This window comes from Phyllobates terribilis, unplaced genomic scaffold (assembly GCF_046119375.1).
Source record: "Phyllobates terribilis strain yellow unplaced genomic scaffold, ASM4611937v1 Scaffold_29__1_contigs__length_15306474, whole genome shotgun sequence".
NCBI classification, from domain to species: domain Eukaryota; kingdom Metazoa; phylum Chordata; class Amphibia; order Anura; family Dendrobatidae; genus Phyllobates; species Phyllobates terribilis.
Genome location: NW_027362789.1, coordinates 6199202 through 6219476, shown reverse-complemented (window position 1 = coordinate 6219476; position 20275 = coordinate 6199202). Strand labels below are relative to the sequence as shown.

The following is a 20275-nucleotide window of genomic DNA, read 5'->3' as shown; positions in this document are numbered from 1 at the left end:
GTGAACTGTCATTAATTTGTGAATAATTCAATTTTTGAACATAACTTTTTATAGACAATTTAAGTACAAATGTTCAAAAATATAAAAATCAAGCATATATTATTCAAAAATAATAATGGTTTCTTTTTATTGCCAGATGACTGTACCAGGAGATCAGAGGGACAACTGACATCTTCAATTTTTAAATCAGATGACCTTGAGATCCCACAGGATACAACTGAAGTGAATGCCATTACTCCAGATTTACCAGGATCCCTTGAAAGCAAAGATCTCTCATTTAATCCTTTGAAACAGGTCCTGTCTTCTGATTCATTACTGACTACTATGGAAAATCCAAGTCGCAAAATAAGCATTAAAAAGCGAACTGCTCCTAAAGCAAAGAAGCCATTTTCACGTTCAGAATGTGGAAATAGTTTTCCTCTCAAAAAGTCTTTTCTTAAACATCAAAAAATTCACACAGCAGAGAATAGATTTTCTTGTTCCAAGTGTGGAAAATGTTTTTACTACAAATCACAGCTTGTTAGTCACCAGAGACGTCACACAGGGGAGAAGCCATTTTCATGTTCCGAATGTGAGAAATGTTTTACAAAGAAATCAAGTCTTATCAGACATCAAAGATTTCACACAGGGGAAAAGCCTTTTTCATGTTCAGAATGTGGGAAATATTTTGTAGATAAATCAACTCTTGTTAGTCACCAGAGAACTCACACTGGGGAGAAACCATTTTCATGTTCAGAATGTGGAAAATGTTTTGTGAAGAAATCATCTCTTCTTAGTCACCAGCACTGTCACACAGGGGAGAAGCCCTTTTCCTGTTTAGAATGTGGGAAATGTTTTAGACAAAAATGTAATCTTGTTATACACAAACTAACTCACACAGGAGAGAAGCCTTTTTCATGTTCAGAATGTGGAAAATGTTTTAACCGGAAAGCTAATCTATATAGTCACCAGAGAATCCACAAAGGGGAGAAACCTTTTTCATGTTCAGAATGTGGGAAATGTTTTAACTGCAAATCAGATGTTATTATACATCAAAGAACCCACACAGGGGAGAAGCCTTTTTCATGTTTAGAATGTAGGAAATGTTTTAAACGGAAAGTGCTTCTTGATAGCCACCAGAGAAGCCACACAGGGGAGAAGCCTTTTTCATGTTCAGAATGTGGGAAATGTTTTAGCTGGAAATCGCTTCTTGATAGCCACCAGAGAACCCACAAAGGGGAGAAGCCATTTTCATGTTCAGAATGTGGAAAATGTTTTAATCGGAAGGCGTATCTTGATGGCCACTATAAAACCCATACAGGGGAGAAGCCTTTTTCATGTTCAGAATGTGGGAGATGTTTTAACCGGAAAGCGCATCTTGATAGCCACCAGAGAACCCACGCAGGGGAGAAGCCTTTTTCGTGTTCAGAATGTGGGAAATGTTTTAACCGGAAAGCACATCTTGATAGACACCAGAGAACCCACACAGGGGTGAATCCTTTATCATGTTCAGAATGTGGGAAATGTTTTACGCGGAAAGCGCATCTTGATAAACACCAGAGAACCCACACAGGCTAGAAGCCTTTTTAATGTTCAGAATGTGGGGAATGTTTTGTGAAGAAATCATCTCTTCTTAGTCACCAGAGCAGTCACACAGGGGAGAAGCCTTTTTCATGTTCTTAATGTGGGAAATGATTTACACTGAAATCAACTGTTAATGGGAACCTGCCACCAGAAATAACGCTATTAACCTGCAGATATGGGCTTAATCTGCAGGTTACTAACTTGCCTGGTACCTGCACATAGCCAAACAAAGCCAAATTAAATTTATTCTCCCCGGCAGCATTCAATTTCAGTCATGAGGGCAGTGCCTGTGCGGATTTTGGTACTGCTCGGAGAATACAGAACGGCTGTAAACAAACTCCCAGCTCTGACTGCCACTGACTCTGCATGGGGGCCGGCTGTCAGTCAGTGCTGGGGTGCTGTTACAGTTACTGCTCTTTATACTCAGAGTGGTGACTGAACCAGCACCACCCCTGTGACTGAAACCGAATGCTGCTGAGGAGAATAAAGTTAACTTTCTTCCAGCAGCGTTTGGCTATGTGCAGGAGCCGGGCACGATAGTAATGTTACTAACCTGCAGAGTAAGCCCATATCTGCAGGTTAATAGCGTTTTTGGTGGTGACAGGTTCTGATTAAAAAATATCTGAGAAGTCACACAGGGAAGAAGCTTTTTTCATGTTCAGAATGTTGGAAATTTTTTAACCGAAAATTGTATCATCTTAAAGGGGTTGTGCAATACTAGGACAACCCATTGTCATTCCCCATGTTTGGCCTCGTTAAAGTAAAAACACTCATATTCAGCACCTGTGCTGGCACCATTCCAGGCGTTTCCGGGCTCGCATTTCCGGTGTTCATGTGAGGTTGTTACATCTCACAAGCCCTGCACCCAATCAGTGCCGGCTTCACTGTCCCTGACTTTGAATGTATTGAATATCAACAGGAAGCCAGGGCTGTGGTTGCTCTCTGACTTCCTCATGATGTTTGATTCGTCTGAAGGTGGTGTGAGGCAGTGAGGGGGATCATATTCGAGGGACGGTATATATTCCCTAGGATGTGCATAGAGGCATATTGGCCCCGCTAGAGTGCACTGCAGTCGCAAAAACACCTGTGGTTGCAGTGCAAAATAAAAGTAAAGTTTGGACTTGGTCAAACTGTTTGACCAAGTTAGATTTAAGAAAACCCGGAATAGGAATTTATTTTCGAAGTGATGTATAGGTGGCAGTAGGGCGGGTCACTCCCATTCCATTTAAACCTTCAGCAAAGGTTTGGTTGTGTCAATTCTTTGTTTGCAAGCTGCAGAGCAGGAGACTCTGTGCACTGCAAGCCTGAGTGAAGGCATACCACAGGCTTGTGAAGGAAACAACTGGTGCACCCCAGACTGGATCGGTACAGCCGTCTCCCATGGCATCAGATTTACACAGACTCTTTGGATATCACAGCTGCGATCTGGAGGACAGCTTTTGCATTTGAGCTGTGAGTTTTGGCAAATAAAGACATTTAAGTTGAACTTTCCTTGGGTCAATGCCTCATTACCGCACAGTGTGAACACCGCCGCACTACAGTGGGGACATTGACGTCAACACTGATTGGGCACAGGGCTCACATGACATACCAACCTCACGTGAGTCCTAGGAATGCAAGTGCTGACACCGCTGGAATGGCGCTGGCATGGGAAGTTTGTATTTCTTATTTTATTTTAATAGAACCAAACATGAGGAATGAAAAAGGCTTGTCCAAGTAATGGACAACTTTTTTTTAAACATAAAAAAAATGAATTACTGGAAAGTTGTATTTTGTTGACCATCAAAAAGACTCCAATGGGGGAAAAACTATATATATTATTGACAAATTATACAAAAACATATAACACACAGTTCTATAATTAAATGAGAAAGGGAAATTACTTTAGAACTTACCTTATTGTTTGACTTATAAGACACTTTTTAGCAATAAAAAAATATTGCTAATAAGTGAGTGTGTCTTATAGACTGGAGGCAGTTTCCTGTGTCAGAGGAGGACAATGAGACAGTTTCCTTCCTGATCACTGAGATAGCTGCTCTCTCTCCTCCAACCCATACTTATCTAATTGATTGGTGCAGAGCAGGAGGGGAAGGTACCGGGACCTGCACAGAGCCTGTATGTCCTGAGTGAGCAGCTTAAGAACCTTCCACCCAAGTAGCTCATATATGTTTCAGATCATGTAACACTGTTTTACATATTTTCAAACTTTCTCAGGTTCAGTTATGAAATGAGCCATTTCTTATGACTTTGACCTGCTTTCAAATATGACAATGAAAATTTTAGTTGTCTCTTGTTTCTATGATATCAAAGAGTTTTCCTTTTACTACTACATATAATTAATGCATAAAAGTTTCAACACTTTGAAACATTATTATTTTTGAAAATATAAAGATTCAGAATATTTTGTTATTCCAATATCTGATATTTATTTAGTGGAAACTTGGCAAGAATTCAAAAACCTAAAATCTGTCTAAACACTATTGTGAATCATCAACAGTTAAAAAAATTGCATTACAAAATTTGTTACTCATTCAGTGACAACTCTTTTTTTGCTTGACTCTTGTATTCCATCAGCTCTTCTCTTACAATTGTCCATCAATAATCTGCAAGCATTGATGGATTCCATTTTCCGTGATATCTTTTCTCCATAGCTGCAATATCTTGGTGAAGTCTCTCAGCTTGCTTGTCGCTCACTGCTCCGCAGTTTGGTGGACACAGGTGATGTAAAAAATTAATCTTTAAATATGGGACCAAGGAAGAGAAGGTGGCTTGTATGCCGATGATTTGCTCTTCTTCCTAGGGAAGGCTCGGGGGGTCTCTGGAGAGCACGATGTCGACTATCTCCAGCTGACTTATTCCGTCCAAAGACCATACTGAGAACTAGAGGGCACTTATTACAGGTGGAAGAATGGCCAATCCAGCAAACAGGCAAGGATTCTTTACAGTTAGAGCAGTCAGACTGTGGAACACCTACTACAAGACGTAGTAATGGCAGACACTATTGTGAAGACCCTATTTCTTCCGTGGGTGTAACACTACTCAGACAACACAGTTTGAGGGGAAAACAGTGTGGTAATACTTTATTGAACCACAAAGTGGACAATAAACAGATAGAATAGTCCCAGCAAGTACTCTAGATGGTGCAAATGACTGAGTCCTCACCCTTCCACTGGCCCACCGGGAATAGAGAAGCTGCGATTTCGGGGCTTCCAGGGTCGACCACACCCACCACTGGCACCCCACTTTTGTAGGGCCCCCAAAGAGAGAAGGTAATGACAAGCTTAGAAAACTATCCGAGAGCAGTGAAGTCTGGGGCCAGGTGACTTGGATTCTTCAAGATGTCTCTGAGGGTTCAGCAATGGTCAATGGAGCCGATCTGTATTCCTCCAGCTGGGGCCAAAGTCCCCTAAGCTGACTAGCTGTAGAATGATACTGAATAGAGGCAGAGACCCCTTTTTATGGATCACCGTTGTCCTTTCAGCCATCATTCACAAGTCAACGGTCAGAGATCAAGGTGGAAGGGGCCCATGACTCTGAGTATTTAATCAACTTGCATAGTTTGTCCTCCATTTCTCAGCAAATCAACAACCCCCTAGGCTGGTGTAATACGTAATCAGCATATTATCAAACTGTATTGCTCCATGACCCTATCTTGCAAGATTTGCAGACCATACAAGTGCTTCTCACTAAATTAGAATATCATCAAAAAGTTAACTTATTTCAGGTCTTCAATATAAAGAGTGAAACTCAAAAGTCATTATCTCAGTAAATTAGAATAATTAACAAAAAACACCTGCAAAGGCTTCCTAAGCATTTAAAAAGGTCCCTTAGCCTGTTTCAGTAGGCTCCACAATCATGGGGAAGACTGCTGACTTGACAGATGTCCAAAAAGCAGTCATTGGATTCTTGTATGTGCCTCATAACAATTTCCTCCTTTATGTGTAATTATGAGTATACAATTTCTCTCGTTGAATGTGAAAGGGTTAAATTCACCTGCCAAACACTCTATGTTGTGGAGGGAGGTGAGAAAATCAAAGGCAGACATTGTGTGTCTGCAGGAGACACATTTATTGGCAGCTGATAATCATAGATTGCATCAGGCACAATTCCCCCAAATATTCTTTGCAAATGCCCAGACTAAGACAGCAGGAATCTGTATTATGATAAAAAATTTGGCCTTCCAGAACATTCAGATGTGTGCAGACCCCATGGGTAGATACCTGGAGTTGGTGTGTACATTGAATGGGACCCCTCATACGATTTCAGCACTATATGCCCCAAATTCTGCCCAGCTCCCATTTGTGCAAAAAGTCCTCACTACCATTTCAACACTTAAACAAGGGGAGGTTATTGTATGTGGGGATTTTAACATGCCAATGGATGGTACTTTAGACTGCTCATCTAGATCGGGTCGCCCTCGGAGAGAATTGGGCAAGTTGGTCCATGAATTTGGTCTGCACGATTTTTGGAGATACTCTCATGCCAGTGAAAGGGACTATACTTTTCATTCTCTCCGACATGGGTCATATAGTAGGATTGACTTATTCCTAGTAGACAATAGAGCTCTGAATAGATGTATATCTGCGGAGGTTGGAACGATTACGTGGTCTGACCACGCACCGATCTACCTACATGTACGTCTTGCGACTAAACACCTCTCTATTATTGAATGACTCTATAGTGACAAAAGCAACAGCAGAATTGACATATTATTTTGAATTAAACAACAATGGCACAGTTTCCGACGAGACTTTATGGATAGCGCACAAAGCTGTGATACGGGGAGTCTTCTTACAACAAGAGTCACAATTGAAAAGAAAGAGGGAGCAACACAGGACTGACCTCCTGACTGAGTTGAAAAAGCTAGAAATATTAAATAAAACCTCCCCCTCCCCGGCTACCACTGAGGCCATATATCAGCTCAGATTTAAACTGCGCTCTGATTTGCTGGCAGTATATGAATATAACCTCCGCAAGTTTCAACTTAGTCACTACACCGTGGGAGATAGGCCGGGAGTCGTTTTGGCCAGGCGGGTCAAGAAAAGGGCTGCAAAATCCAGAATAGATAATCTACGGGACTCGAAAGGGTTGATAGCCAGAAGTCCGAAGGACATAGCTGCAGTCTTTGCTGCATACTATAAATCTTTATATAACCTAAAAGATGATGTTGATACCCCACAGCCACAACAGTCAGATATTGATCAATATTTGAGTGATTTGAAGCTCCCGAAGGTTTCCCGGGAGCAGTTACAAATATTGAATGCCCCCTTCACAGAAGTAGAACTGAAAGATGTTATTGATTCATCCAAATGTCACAAGACCCCTGGCCCAGATGGCATGGCTAATGAGTACTATCGTGGTTTCCAAAAAATTCTTACCCCATACCTTATCAGGTTATATAATACCTGGAGAGACTCGGGAGAGGTAGCAGTACCTAATTTGGAGGCTACAATTGTCACATTGCCTAAGCCTGGAAAGACCCCTGATTCTCCAGGTAATTTTAGACCAATAGGACTTTTGAATAGTGATGTAAAGATCTTTACCAAGCTCTTGGCTGTTAGACTAAATCGTGTCGTTCCTTCCCTGATATCCTCGGATCAAGTTGGTTTTGTAGCTGGTAGAGAAGCTAAAGATGGTACGAGGAGGATGTTGGATCTGATCAAAGTGGCAGAGTTGAGCGGCCTCCCAAGTGCACTCCTGTCGCTAGATGCTGATAAAGCGTTTGATAGGGTGCACTAGGGATACTTTAAAAGTGTTTTGCTTAAATTTGGACTAAAAGGGCCTCTTCTGTCTGCCATTAACGCATTGTACTCCACTCCTTCCGCTAAGGTTTTGACGTCTAGTTTCCTCTCTGAATCCTTCCTCATAACAAATGGGACACGGCAGGGCTGCCCTTTATCTCCAGTCATATTTGCTTTATGTATGGAGCCCTTGGCTGAAAAGATTAGAAATAACTCAGAGATTTCGGGCATCTCGGTGGGAGGGTCCTCCCACAAAATCAGTCTATATGCAGACGATGTGGTTATCCTGTGCACTGATCTGGACAGGTCCTTCTCTGCCATTATGTCCGATCTCAAAACGTTTACAAACATCTCGTATTATAAACTGAATGCAGCTAAGACTGTTGTCCTGCCGATTCTTGTTCCTTTGTCACTTAGGCAAAGACTGGAAGGGGCATACCCTTTTCAGTGGGCGCAGGAAGGAATGACGTATTTGGGTATCACCTTAACCCTTTCAAAACAATTGGTGGAAGTAAATTTTACTAGACTGATAAATACGGTGCGGGAGGAGCTGGCGGTATTACAAAACGTTGTTGCATCATGGATAGCCAGGATAAATATTTTTAAAATGAAAGTCCTTCCAAAAATGTTATACTATTTTAGGTGTATCCCAATTAAAATCCTTTCTAAAATCATAAATACCCTTCAAAGACTGGTTAATAATTACGTTTGGGACAATAGGAGACCGAGGGTGTCTGGTAGACTTCTGTATTATCCATATGACATGGGAGGGATGGGCATGCCCAATCTCATAGCCTACTATAGAGCGGCGGTCTTGACGGGAATCAGGGACTGGTGGAACATGGACAGCGGCCACAAATGGTTGCAAATAGAGTCCTTACTTGCCCGAAACCATTTTACCAGATTGATATTGGAGACAGAAGTAGTGAAGCGAAGCACTATGGTCGCCGTGTTACCAATATCGGAGGCTACTATGCATTGTTGGAGGAATTTGGCATCCAAACTGCTGTTACTCCCCAGGACTAAGATCTCTTTACGAGCTCTAGAATATCATATTCCATATATTAACCTTCAACGTTGGGTGTCAGCTGGAGTTCAATCGCTATCAGTCCTGTTGGAGGACAATGTAATAATTCCTTTTGATAAACTAGTTATGAGATTCCCGGACCTACAGCCCTTGTTTTAGCAGTATTTGCAAATAAGGCATTTACTCCACTCTACACAGACATCCCCCTTTTTTTAAGGATAAAAGAGCTATGGGTTATTTTCTCCACTCTAAGACCGATTCTAAGGGGGTTTCTATACTTTATAGGGCTCTAAACGACCCAGATCTGGACGATAAATTGACGTATATGACTCGCTGGGAACGGGATCAAAGAATTTCTACGGACCCTCAGGACTGGCGGGATGGTTTGTATGAGGTCCAGCGAGTTTCGTCGTGTTTAAAACACCTAAAGCAGCTTAAAAAGATGCACATGAGATGGTACTACTACCCGGCACAGATGGTACACTTCGGGTCTGAATCATCATCTTTATGTTGGAGAGGATGCAATGGGGAAGGCTCGTTGGGCCACATGTGGTGGTTTTGTCCAAAACTTCAATCACTATGGAGGGCATTGGATAGTTTGATATGGGATGTACTGGGGACTCACCTGGAGATAACATTTAGTATGGGAATACTTCATATAGGAAATTAGAGGAATTTTGTCACATATTGATCGCAGTTAGATCAGCTATCGTGGCTAAATGGAAAGGAGTGGGCATCCCTACGGTTGGGGAGATAGTGACCAGACTCAACACGAACTGTCAATATGAAAGGGCTCTGGTACACACACTCAAGGCAAAGAAGAAAACTGATAAAATATGGGAACCTTGGTTAAACAGCCCATTGTCAATACATGGGGAACGTTGAGGAAGCGGGATATTTTGTGCGCCGTTCTGAGTTTGGGTGACACGCGGGACGATTCTGGGCCCCTCTCCCTACCTTGCACCTCCGATCTTGCAATACAGCAAAATATGAGCCATGCGACATTCACAGCACTTACGGATATAAATTATTTCTCACAACCATCTAATATATGGGGAATTTAATGTAATTAATCCATTCTTTTTTCTTTTGTTTTCTTTTATGTATATGTATTTTCTTTTTGTTTTGTTTTTGTGCTGTTCATTTTGTGTATTTTGTGGGCCCAGAGGTTGGGGCACAGTTTTGGGCATCTGTTAGCTCTATAGATTGTATGTTCTGATTTTTGTGCAAAATTCAATAAACACATTGTTTAAAAAAAATAAAATAATGGTTGCCCAATAGCATGGCCCAGTAGTACAAGCTATACCCATAATCATTGCGAGCTGTGTATGGGGGTGGAATAGCACATGTCATCCACAGTGTGCGGGTCACCCTGATACGCACCGTCGGAAATGACAAGCGCGATTGAAACCCATGACCGGAACTGACGCGGCCTGTAGAAGATGAGCAGTCACGGCGTGCGATCACCATGGAACGCAGCAACGGAAGCAATATACAGCTGCATAGGCCACATAGCCGGTGACAGGACGCAAGTGGTAAGTATAATAAAAATGGGAACTTGCACAGAGAGGAGGTGAGAGACAAGGAAAAATGGTTAAGGAACGCACAATATGTTATATAGAATACAGAGGTGATAGACAATTAAATTAATAAATCTTCAAGAAAAAATGGGATCAGGGAAAAGATGACAAAAAAATATACAAAGAACCTATACATAATATTGAAGACCATAATAATTATCGCACAGTATGAAAAACAAATATATATATATATATATATATATATATATCCTGTATATAGTCATAATCACAGTATAAGACACATCGCAAAAAACAAGAACTAAACTGTGTAAAAAAAAACAAGCACACTTGTCATATCAAGAAGATGAAGGAAGAGAGTAAATTGGATAAAGTGTCCGCCGGACACTCTCACCGGATTTATATCAGTACTGATATGGAAAGGAAAAACAAAACTATTTCCCATAAAAACCTGTAAACAAAAGATTTTCATTAATGCCCATAGGGAAAACACAATTAACTTTGTAGATCCAGCGGGATTTGAGCCAAGGCAGGGTCTGAGCCACATCCTCCCCACGGATATTGGAAGAGACCCTACCACAGTCGTCCCCCTTCAATCTGCAACGATGTTTCAGCAAAAACTGCATGGCCATTGTGGAAAGAGTCTTCCCTGATTCAAGATCAACCTCTGCCAGGGCAATATTGGAAAAGTGTTGCGGTATCCTTTTCTGTAACTCTTGTGAGGTTTGGCCTACATACACCAGTGGACAAGGACAAATCAACGCATAGACCACATTTGCAGATCGACAATTGATATAATATTTTAGCAAAAACTGCTTGTGATCTTCTGAAAGTAGTTATCATTAGATGCAAGCCAGGGTGTCTGTTTCTGTGCTGCATGTATACCAACTTAAACCAAGCTCAAATTCTGTGTTTTTTCTTTGTATTTTTTGCATTCTGGGCAAGCCAGGGTGTGGCCTATTAACAAAGCATACAGTCTAGATCACGTGAAGTCATTATCGGACTTTACTCCTCTTTGGTCAGACCTCATCTGGAATACTGTGTACAGTTTTGGGCACCACATTTTAAAAAAGACATAGACAAACTGGAGCAAGTTCAGAGAAGAGCGACCAGAATGGTGACTGGTCTGCAAACCATGTCCTATGAGGAACGGTTGCAGGATTTGGGAATGTTTAGCTTGAAAAAAAGAAGACTGAGAGGAGACTTAATAGCGGTCTACAAATATCTCAAGGGCTGTCACATTGTAGAAGGATCATCTTTGTTCTCATTTGCACAAGGAAAGACAAGAAGCAATGGGATGAAACTGAATGGGAGGAGACACACATTAGATATTAGAAAAAACTTTTTGACAGTGAGGGTGATCAATGAGAGGTGGTGAGCTCCCCTTGAATGGACGTCTTTAAACAGAGGCTGGACAGATATCTGTCTGAAATGATTTAGTAAATCCTGCTTTGAGCAGGGGGTTGGACCAGATGACCTAGGAGGTCCCCTCCAACTCTACCATTCTATGATTCTATGGCCTCCCTTCCTAGAGCTAGATAATACATTAAAAGATTCTCTAGGCTGGTGTCCACAGTACAGGACCCAGTCCTTTGTCTGCACTTATTCACACACTGAAGTCAACTTTGACACATGGTAAGGTTTTTAACCCCTTTACCCCCGAGGGTGGTTTGCATGTTAATGCCCGGGCCAATTTTTACAATTGTAACCACTGTCATTTTATGAAGTAATTACGCTGGAACGCTTCAACGGATCCCGCTGATTCTGAGATTGTTTTTTCATGACATATTGTACTTCATGATTGTGGTAAAATTTCTTCGATATCACTTGCGTTTATTTGTGAAAAAAAAGGAAATTTGGCAAAAATTTTGAAAATAGTTAATAAATAACATTTCCCACATGTCTACTTTACATCGGCACAATTTTGGAACCAATTTTTTTTTTTAATAGGAAGCTATAAGGGTTAAAAGATGACCAGCGATTTCTCATTTTTCCAACAAAATTTACAAAACCATTTTTTTGGGGACCATGTCACATTTGAAGTCATTTTGAGGGGTCTTTATGACAGAAAATAGCCAAAAGTGACACCATTCTAAAAACTGCACTCCTCAAGGTGCTCAAAACCACATTCAAGAAGTTTATTAACCCTTCAGGTGCTTCACAAGAATTTTTGGAATGTGGAAGAAAAAAATTAACATTTAGCTTTTTTCACAAAAATGTTACTTTAGACCCAATTTTTTTATTTTTGCAGGGGTATCAGGAAAAAATGGACCCCAAAATTTGTTGTGTAATTTCCCCTGAGCACGCCAATACCCCATATGTTGGGGGAAAACCACTGTTTTGGCACACGGCAGGGCTCGGAAGAGAAGGAGCGCCATTTGACTTTTGAACGTGAAATTTGCTTGAATAATTAGCGGACGCTATGTTGCATTTGGAGAGCCCCTGATGTGCCCAAACAGTGGAATCCCCCACAAGTGACATTTTGGAAATTAGACCCCTCAGGGAACTTATCTAGATGTGTGATGAGCACCTTGAACCCCCAAGTGCTTTGCAGAAGTTTATAACATGGAGCCGTGAAAATAAAAAATCTAACTTTTTCCACAAAAAATAATGATTTAGCCACAATTTTTTTATTTTAACAAGGGTAAGGGGAGAAAATGGACCCCAAAAACTGTTGTGCAATTTCTCCTGAGTATGCCAATATCCCATATGTGGGGAAAATACAGTGTTTGGGCGCACGGCAGAATTCAGAAGGGAAGGAGCACTGTGTGACTTTTTGAACGCAAAATTGGCTGGAATTGAGAGCAGACGCCATGTCGCGTTTGGAGAGCCCCTGATGTGCCTAAACAGTGGAAACCCCATCACAAGTGACCCCATTTTGGAAACTACACCCCTCAAGGATTTTATCAAGGGGTATAGTGAACATTTTGAATGTAGAGGTATGACACAGAAATTGATAACATTAGGTCATCATATTGAATAAGTTGTCATTCGTCTTGAGCGCAAGTGCTCGCTACTTGAGTTTGCATCAGATACACGGGTATGCACCATGTATCGCGTGTGCTCGAGTGACATGCTTGAGTCCCCGCTCGCATGTTTCATGGTTATTAGACATCCAAAAAAAAAACATGCTCGTGCATGGCAGGCAATCCCCGCAAGTTTTTTTGGGCCACAAAGCATATGGTGCAGAGACTCGAGCATGTCACTTGAGCGCCCGCGATACTCAGTGCATACCCGAGCGCCCGATGCAAACTCAAGTAGCGAGCACTTGCGCTCAACTCTAGTCGCCATATCGTCATCTTTTTTTTTTACTTTTGAAAAAAATCCCTAGCCCAACCCTAACCCTAACACAACCCTAACCCTAACACAACCCTAACCCTAACCCTAGAGTTTATTTTTTACGCCGTTCCTTGTGCGGTATAAGTGATTAGACGACTTTATTCTTCGGGTCGGTGCGATTACAGAGATACCAGATTCATATTGGGTTTTTATGACTGACAGCTGTCACACACTGAAAGACGCATTTTTTTGCAAAACCTAGTTTTTGCATCGCCATATTTTGAGAGCTATAATTTTTCCATATTTTGGCAGACAGTCATGTGATGGCTTGTTTTTTGCGGGATGACTTGACGTTTTTATTGGTGCCATTTTCAGGCACATGACATTTTTTTGATCGCTTTCTATTCCGATTTTTGGGAGGCAGAATAAACAAAAAACAGCAATTCCAGAATTTTTTTATGGGATTTTTTTTATGCTGTTCCGCGTGTGGTAAAATTAATAAGGCAGCTTTATTCTTCGGGTCAGTACGTTTACAGCGGTACCACATTTATATTGTTTTTCTATGTTTTGGCGCTTTTACACAATAAAAACTATTTTATAGAAAAAATTATTTTTTAGCATAGGTTTATTCTGAGAGCTATAACTTTTTTATTTTTCGGCTGATGGAGCTGTATGGTGGCTTGTTTTTTGCGGGACGAGATGACGTTTTCAGTGGTACCATTTTTATTTATATTTGTCTTTTTGATCACGTGTTATTTCAATTTTTGTTTGGCGGTATGATGATAAAGCATTGTTTTTTGCTTCGTTTTTTATTTCTTTTTTTTACCATGCTCACTAAAGGGGTTAACTAGCGGGACATTTTTATAGGTCAGGTCGTTCCGGATGTGGCGATACCAAATATGTGGACTTTTATTGTTTTTTGTTTTTTTTTCATAATAATATTTATTGATGGGTACATTATATTTTTATTTTTTGTGGATTATTTTTTTTACTTTTTTTTTTATATTTTTACAAAAAAATTTTTTTTTTTTTTTTATTTTTTAACACTTTTTGGACTTTTATTTTGTGTCCCACTCTGGGACTTTCATTTTTTTTATTCTGATCGCCTGTATAGCACAGGAATGCAGCACCATCCCTGTGCTATACAGGCTGTCAGTGCTGCACAGGGAGAAGATAGTTTGGTCATGCACTGTGCATGACCAAACAATCTTCCTGCTGTCTGGTGACCCGGATGTTGTCATGACGACAGCGGGTTGCCATGGCAACATCTGGGAAGCCGCTGCAGACAGCGCTGGAGGAGGTGAGTATTGCGATCACCTCCCCTTGCCACCGCAATGGTGCGATCACAGCATTGAGGGGGTTAATGTGCCGGGAGCGGTGCGGGACCGCTCCCTGCACATAGTACCGGGTGTCAGCTAACACTTGGCGGAGATCGTCCCTCACCGCTTATGTGCAGGCGCGATTGCCATATGACATAATAGTACGTTATTGGTCTAATCGGCCCAGGTCACCAAAACTTACTATTAGGTCATACGTCAGAAAGGGGTTAATATTAGACAGAGTAGAACGGGTTCACCTTGTCGTGGTGGGATAGTTTTCATGCTATTTTTGATGAAATACAGTGTTACAAAGAACCCTATTTTATTTAAATGCACTTTTGCTTTTTATTCATTTATAGCAGGGTTTATGTTCATTTTGCTTCTTGTAGTTTTTTTATTGGATGGAAGCTATTGCCGTTTGATGAAAGTTGTTACCATTAGATGAAAGTTGTTGTTGCCATTAGATGGAAAAAGTTGTTGCCATTAGATGGAAGTTGTAGTTGTTACCGTTAGATGGAAATTGTTGCTGCTGTTGCTGAACGATTGATGTTGTTGTTGCCGTTAGATGGAAGTAGTTGTTGCCATTAGATTCAAGTTGTTGTTGCCGTTAGATTGAAGTTGTTTGTTGTTGTCATTAGATGAGGAAGTTCTTACCGTTAGATGAAAGTAGTTGTCATTAGATGGAAGCCAGGGTGTGCGTTTCTGTGCTGCATGTATACCAACTTAAACCAAGCTCAAATTCTGTGTTTTTTCTTTGGATTGTTTGCATTCTGGGCAAGCCAGGGTGTGGCCTCCCTTCCTAGAGCTATATAATACATTAAAAGCTTCCCTAGGCTGATGTTCACAGTTCAGGACCCAGTCTTTTGTCTGCGCTTATTCACACACGGAAGTCAACTTTGACACATGATAAGGTTTTTAATATTAGACAGAGTATAATGGGTTCACCTTGTCGTGGTGGGATAGTTTTCATGCTATTTTTGATGAAAAACAGTGTTCCGAAAAACCCTATTTTATTTAAATGCACTTTTGCTTTTTATTCATTTATAGCAGGATTTATGTTCATTTTGCTTCTTGTAGTTTTTTTTATTACATGGAAGCTGTTGCCGTTAGATGAAAGTTGTTGCCATTATATGAAAGAAGTTGTTGCCATTAGATGGAAGTTGTTACTGTTAGATGGACATTGTTGTTGTTGCCGTTAGATGGACATTGTTGTTGTTGCCATTAGATGAAAACTGCTGTTGTCGTTAGATGGAAGTTGTTGTTGCTGTTCCTGACCAATTGACGTTGTTGTTGCCGTTAGATGGACGTTGTTGTTGTTGCTAGTTGGAAGTTGTTGCCATTAGATGGACGTTGATGTTGTTGCCATTAGATGGAAGTTGTTAACGTTAGATGGACATTGTTGTTGTTGCCGTTAGATGGACATTGTTGTTGTTGTCATTAGATGGACATTGTTGTTGTTGCCTTTAGATGAAAACTGCTGTTGTCGTTAGATGGAAGTTGTTGTTGCTGTTCCTGAACAATTGACGTTGTTGTTGCCATTAGATGGACGTTGTTGTTGTCGCTAGTTGGAAGTTGTTGCCATTAGATGGACGTTGATGTTGTTGCCTTTAGATGGAAGTTTTTCTTGCCGTTAGATGGAAGTTATTGTTTTTGCCGTTAGATGGGAGTTGTTGTTGTTTCAGTTAGATGGAAGTTGTTGTTGTTGTCGTTAGATGGAATTTGTTGTTGCCAGATGTATGTACAATCTTTTGGAGATATAACAAACAATAAAATTAAATTGCATTTTTTGCATGAAATAAGTATTTGATACATTAGAAAAACAGAACTTAATATCTGGCACAGAAACCTTTGTTTGCAATTACAGAGGTCAGGCGTTTCCTGTAGTTCTTGACCAAGTTTGCACACAATGCAGCAGGGATCTTGGCCCACTCCTCCATACAGATCTTCTCCAGATCTTTCAAGTTTCGGAGCTATCACTGGGCAACATTGAGTTTCAGCTCCCTCCAAAGATTTTTTATTGGGTTCAGGTCTGGAGACTGGCTAGGACTCCAGGACCTTGAAATTTTTTTTCACGGAGCCACTCCTTAGTAGCCCTGACTGTGTATTTTGGGTCATTGTCATCTTGGAAGACCCAGCCACGAGCCGTCTTCAATGTTTTTACTGAGGGAAGGAGGTTGTTGGCCAAAATCTTGTGATACATGACCCCATCCATCCTCTCCTCAATACGGTGCAGTTGTCCTGTCCCTTTTGCAGAGAAGATCCCTCAAAGTACACTGCTCAAAAAAATAAAGGGAACACTCAAATAACACATCCTAGATCTGAATGAATGAAATATTCTCATTGAATACTTTGTTCTGTACAAAGTTGAATGTGCTGACAACAAAATCACACAAAAATCATCAATGGAAATCAAATTTATTAACCAATGGAGGCCTGGATTTGGAGTCACCCCCAAAATTAAAGTGGAAAAACACACTACAGGCTGATCCAACTTTGATGTAATGTCCTTAAAACAAGTCAAAATGAGGCTCAGTAAAGTGTGTGGGCTCCACATGCCTGTATGACCTCCCTACAACGCCTGGGCATGCTCCTGATGAGGTCGCGGATGGTCTCCTGTGAGATCTCCTCCCAGACCTGGACTAAAGCATCTGCCAACTCCTGGACAGTCTGTGGTGCAACGTGATGTTGGTGGATGGAGCGAGACATGATGTCCCAGATGTGTTCAATCAGATTCAGGTCTGGGGAACGGGCGGGCCATGCCATGGCTTCAATGACTTCATCTTGCAGGGACTGCTGACACACTCCAGCCACATGAGGTCTGGCATTGTCCTGCATTAGGAGGAGCCCAGGGCCAACCGCACCAGCATATGATCTCACAAGGGTTCTGAGGATCTCATCTCGGTACCTAATGGCAGTCAGGCTACCTCTGGCGAGCACATGGAGGGCTGTGCGGCCCTCCAAAGAAACGCCACCCCACACCATTACTGACCCACTGCCAAACCGGTCATGCTGAAGGATGTTGCAGGTAGCAGATTGCTCTCCATGGCGTCTCCAGATTCTGTCAAGTCTGTCACATGTGCTCAGCGTGAACCTGCTTTCATCTGTGAAGAGCACAGGGCACCAGTGCTGACTTTGCTAGTCCTGGTGTTCTGTGGCAAATGCCAAGCGTCCTGCACGGTGTTGGGCTGTGAACACAACCCCCATCTGTGGACGTCGGGCCCTCATACCACCCTCATGGAGTCGGTTTCTAACCATTTGTGCAGACACATGCACATTTGTGGCCTGCTGGAGGTCATTTTGCAGGGCTCTGGCAGTGCTCCTCCTGTTCCTCCTTGCACAAAGGCGGAGGTAGTGGTCCTACTGCTGGGTTGTTGCCCTCCTACAGCCCCATCCACATCTCCTGGTGTACTGGCCTGTCTCCTGGTAGTGCCTCCAGCCTCTGGACACTACGCTGACAGACACAGCAAACCTTCTTGCCACAGCTCGCACTGATGTGCCATCCTGGAGGAGATCCCACAGGAGACCATCCGCAACCTCATCAGGAGCATGCCCAGGCATTGTAGGGAGGTCATACAGGCATGTGGAGGCCACACACAATACTGAGCCTCATTTTGACTTGTTTTAAGGACATTACATCAAAGTTGGATCAGCCTGTAGTGTGTTTTTCCACTTTAATTTTGGGGGTTACTCCAAATCCAGGCCTCCATTGGTTAATAAATTTGATTTCCATTGATGATTTTTGTGTGATTTTGTTGTCAGCACATTCAACTTTGTACAGAGCAAAGTATTCAATGAGAATATTTCATTCATTCAGATCTAGGATGTGTTATTTGAGTGTTCCCTTTATTTTTTAGAGCAGTGTATAATGTTTTCTCAACCATGCTTCATGGTTGGGATGGTTTTCTTGGCGTTGTACTCATCCTTCTTCTTCCTCCAAGTACGGCGAGTTCTATTTTGGTCTCATCTGACCACATGACCTTCTCTCATACCTCCTCTGGATCATAAAGAAGGTCATTGACGAAATTCAAACAGGATATGTGCTGGTGTGAGCAGAGGGACCTTGCATGCCCTGCAGGATTTTAATCCATGACGCTAAAATTTTACACTGTGGTCCCAGCTCACTTCAGGTCATTGACCAGGTCCTCCTGTGTAGTTCTGGGCTGATACCTGACCTTTCCCAGAAATCATCGTTACCCCACGAGGCGAGATCCTGCATGGAGGCCCAGATTGAGGAAGATTGACAGTCATCTTGTGTTTTTTCCATTCTCTAATAATTGTGCCAATAGTTGTCTTCTCACCAAGCATCTTACCTATTGTTCTGTAGCCCATTCCAGCCTTGTGCAAGACTACAATTTTGTCTCTGGTGTCCTAAACAGCTCTTTGGTCTTTGCCATTGTGGAGAGGTTGGAGTGTGATTGATTGAGTGTGTGGACAAGTGTCTTTTATACAAGTAACGAGTTAAAACAGGTGCAGTTAATACAGGTAATGAGTGCAGAGTAGGAGGCTTCTTATAGAAAAACTAACAGGTCTGTGAGAGCCAGAATAATTCTTGCTGGTCAGATGGTGATCAAATACTTATTTCATGCAATCAAATGCAATTTCATTATTTAAAAATCATACAATGTGATTCTGTTTTTTCTGTTTAGATTCTGTCTGTCACAGTTGAAGTGTTAGATAAAGTGGGTGAGGTTTTTTTTAGAAAAAAGACATCCATCCATCCTTGGCAAATACTTACTAATGATAGTTTTTATTAGATTATATTCTCTACTGAAAATAGTGACAAAAACTGTTTTTTTATACGTTCACTAAATTTGCATTTTTCTTAATACACTCTTTGCGACTTTTACTTTGCACTATAATCGTTGCTCTATTTAGGGTCCAGTTTTTATATCCCCTTTTACGCAATCTATAGCAAATTATGCTCCTTTCTTTTATATATTGATCCTCCTCTGTACAATTTCTTTTGGCCCGAATCATCTCGCCTATGAGAACATTAGTTGTAATATGTCTGGGATGACAAGAATTTGCCCTTAATATTGTATTCCCTGATGTTTCCTCACCATTGTTTTTTGTTTTTACCGCTCTCAAATCTCAATCGACCCTTAATAACAATTCCAAAAAAAACAGCTCATCTGTGCTCCATTTATAGGTAAAAAGACAAATGACACGGTTGTGATTGAAATAGTTCCCCAGGTGTGGCATGGCCGACACTCCAGATGACCAGATGATGAGACAGAGGAGTAAGGAGCAGATCAGAGATTCATACAACAGAGAAGACAATAATCCATTAAATGTATCAAAACATTTTTTACAAAAACATGGGAGCAATGTAAAAGGATTAGAATTTTATGGTTTAGAGAAAATGAACCCCTTACCTAGAGGAGGAGATGGAAGACGTGCCCTCCCTAACAGAGAGACATACTGGATACTGGCGCTAGATGCGTCCTGTCCACGGGACTTGAAGAAGAAAACCAAATTGATTCTGCATTCTTAAATATCAGGTATTGATATAGGTATGGATGATAGAATTGTTTTTTTATTTGTTTCTTGAGAATTCTATGTAACTTACATTTGATGTTGTTAGCCCCATGATGTTATGGGACACGGTGTGCGGAGGGTGTGTCCTCTAGCGGGGTTTTTAAGCGATGGAATTATTTAGTTATATCAACAGATATTGGAATAATAATCGTTTCCACAATTGGATGTGTTTAAATAAAATGTTCCTGTGCTGAGATAATCTTATAAATGTCCCCTGCTGTGTACTGTGCAATGGCTGCGTCTGACCGTACAGGAACATACTCTGATCAT

The 20275-nt window shown here is 41.3% G+C and overlaps 1 protein-coding gene and 1 pseudogene across 1 annotated transcript in view; both read left to right on the top strand.

The window, feature by feature from the left end:
• Positions 1-1662, top strand: part of LOC141178605 (uncharacterized) — a 92806-nt pseudogene extending 91144 nt beyond the window's left edge.
• Positions 1-20275, top strand: part of LOC141178593 (uncharacterized) — a 328452-nt gene that overhangs the window by 59180 nt on the left and 248997 nt on the right. The window lies entirely within an intron of this gene.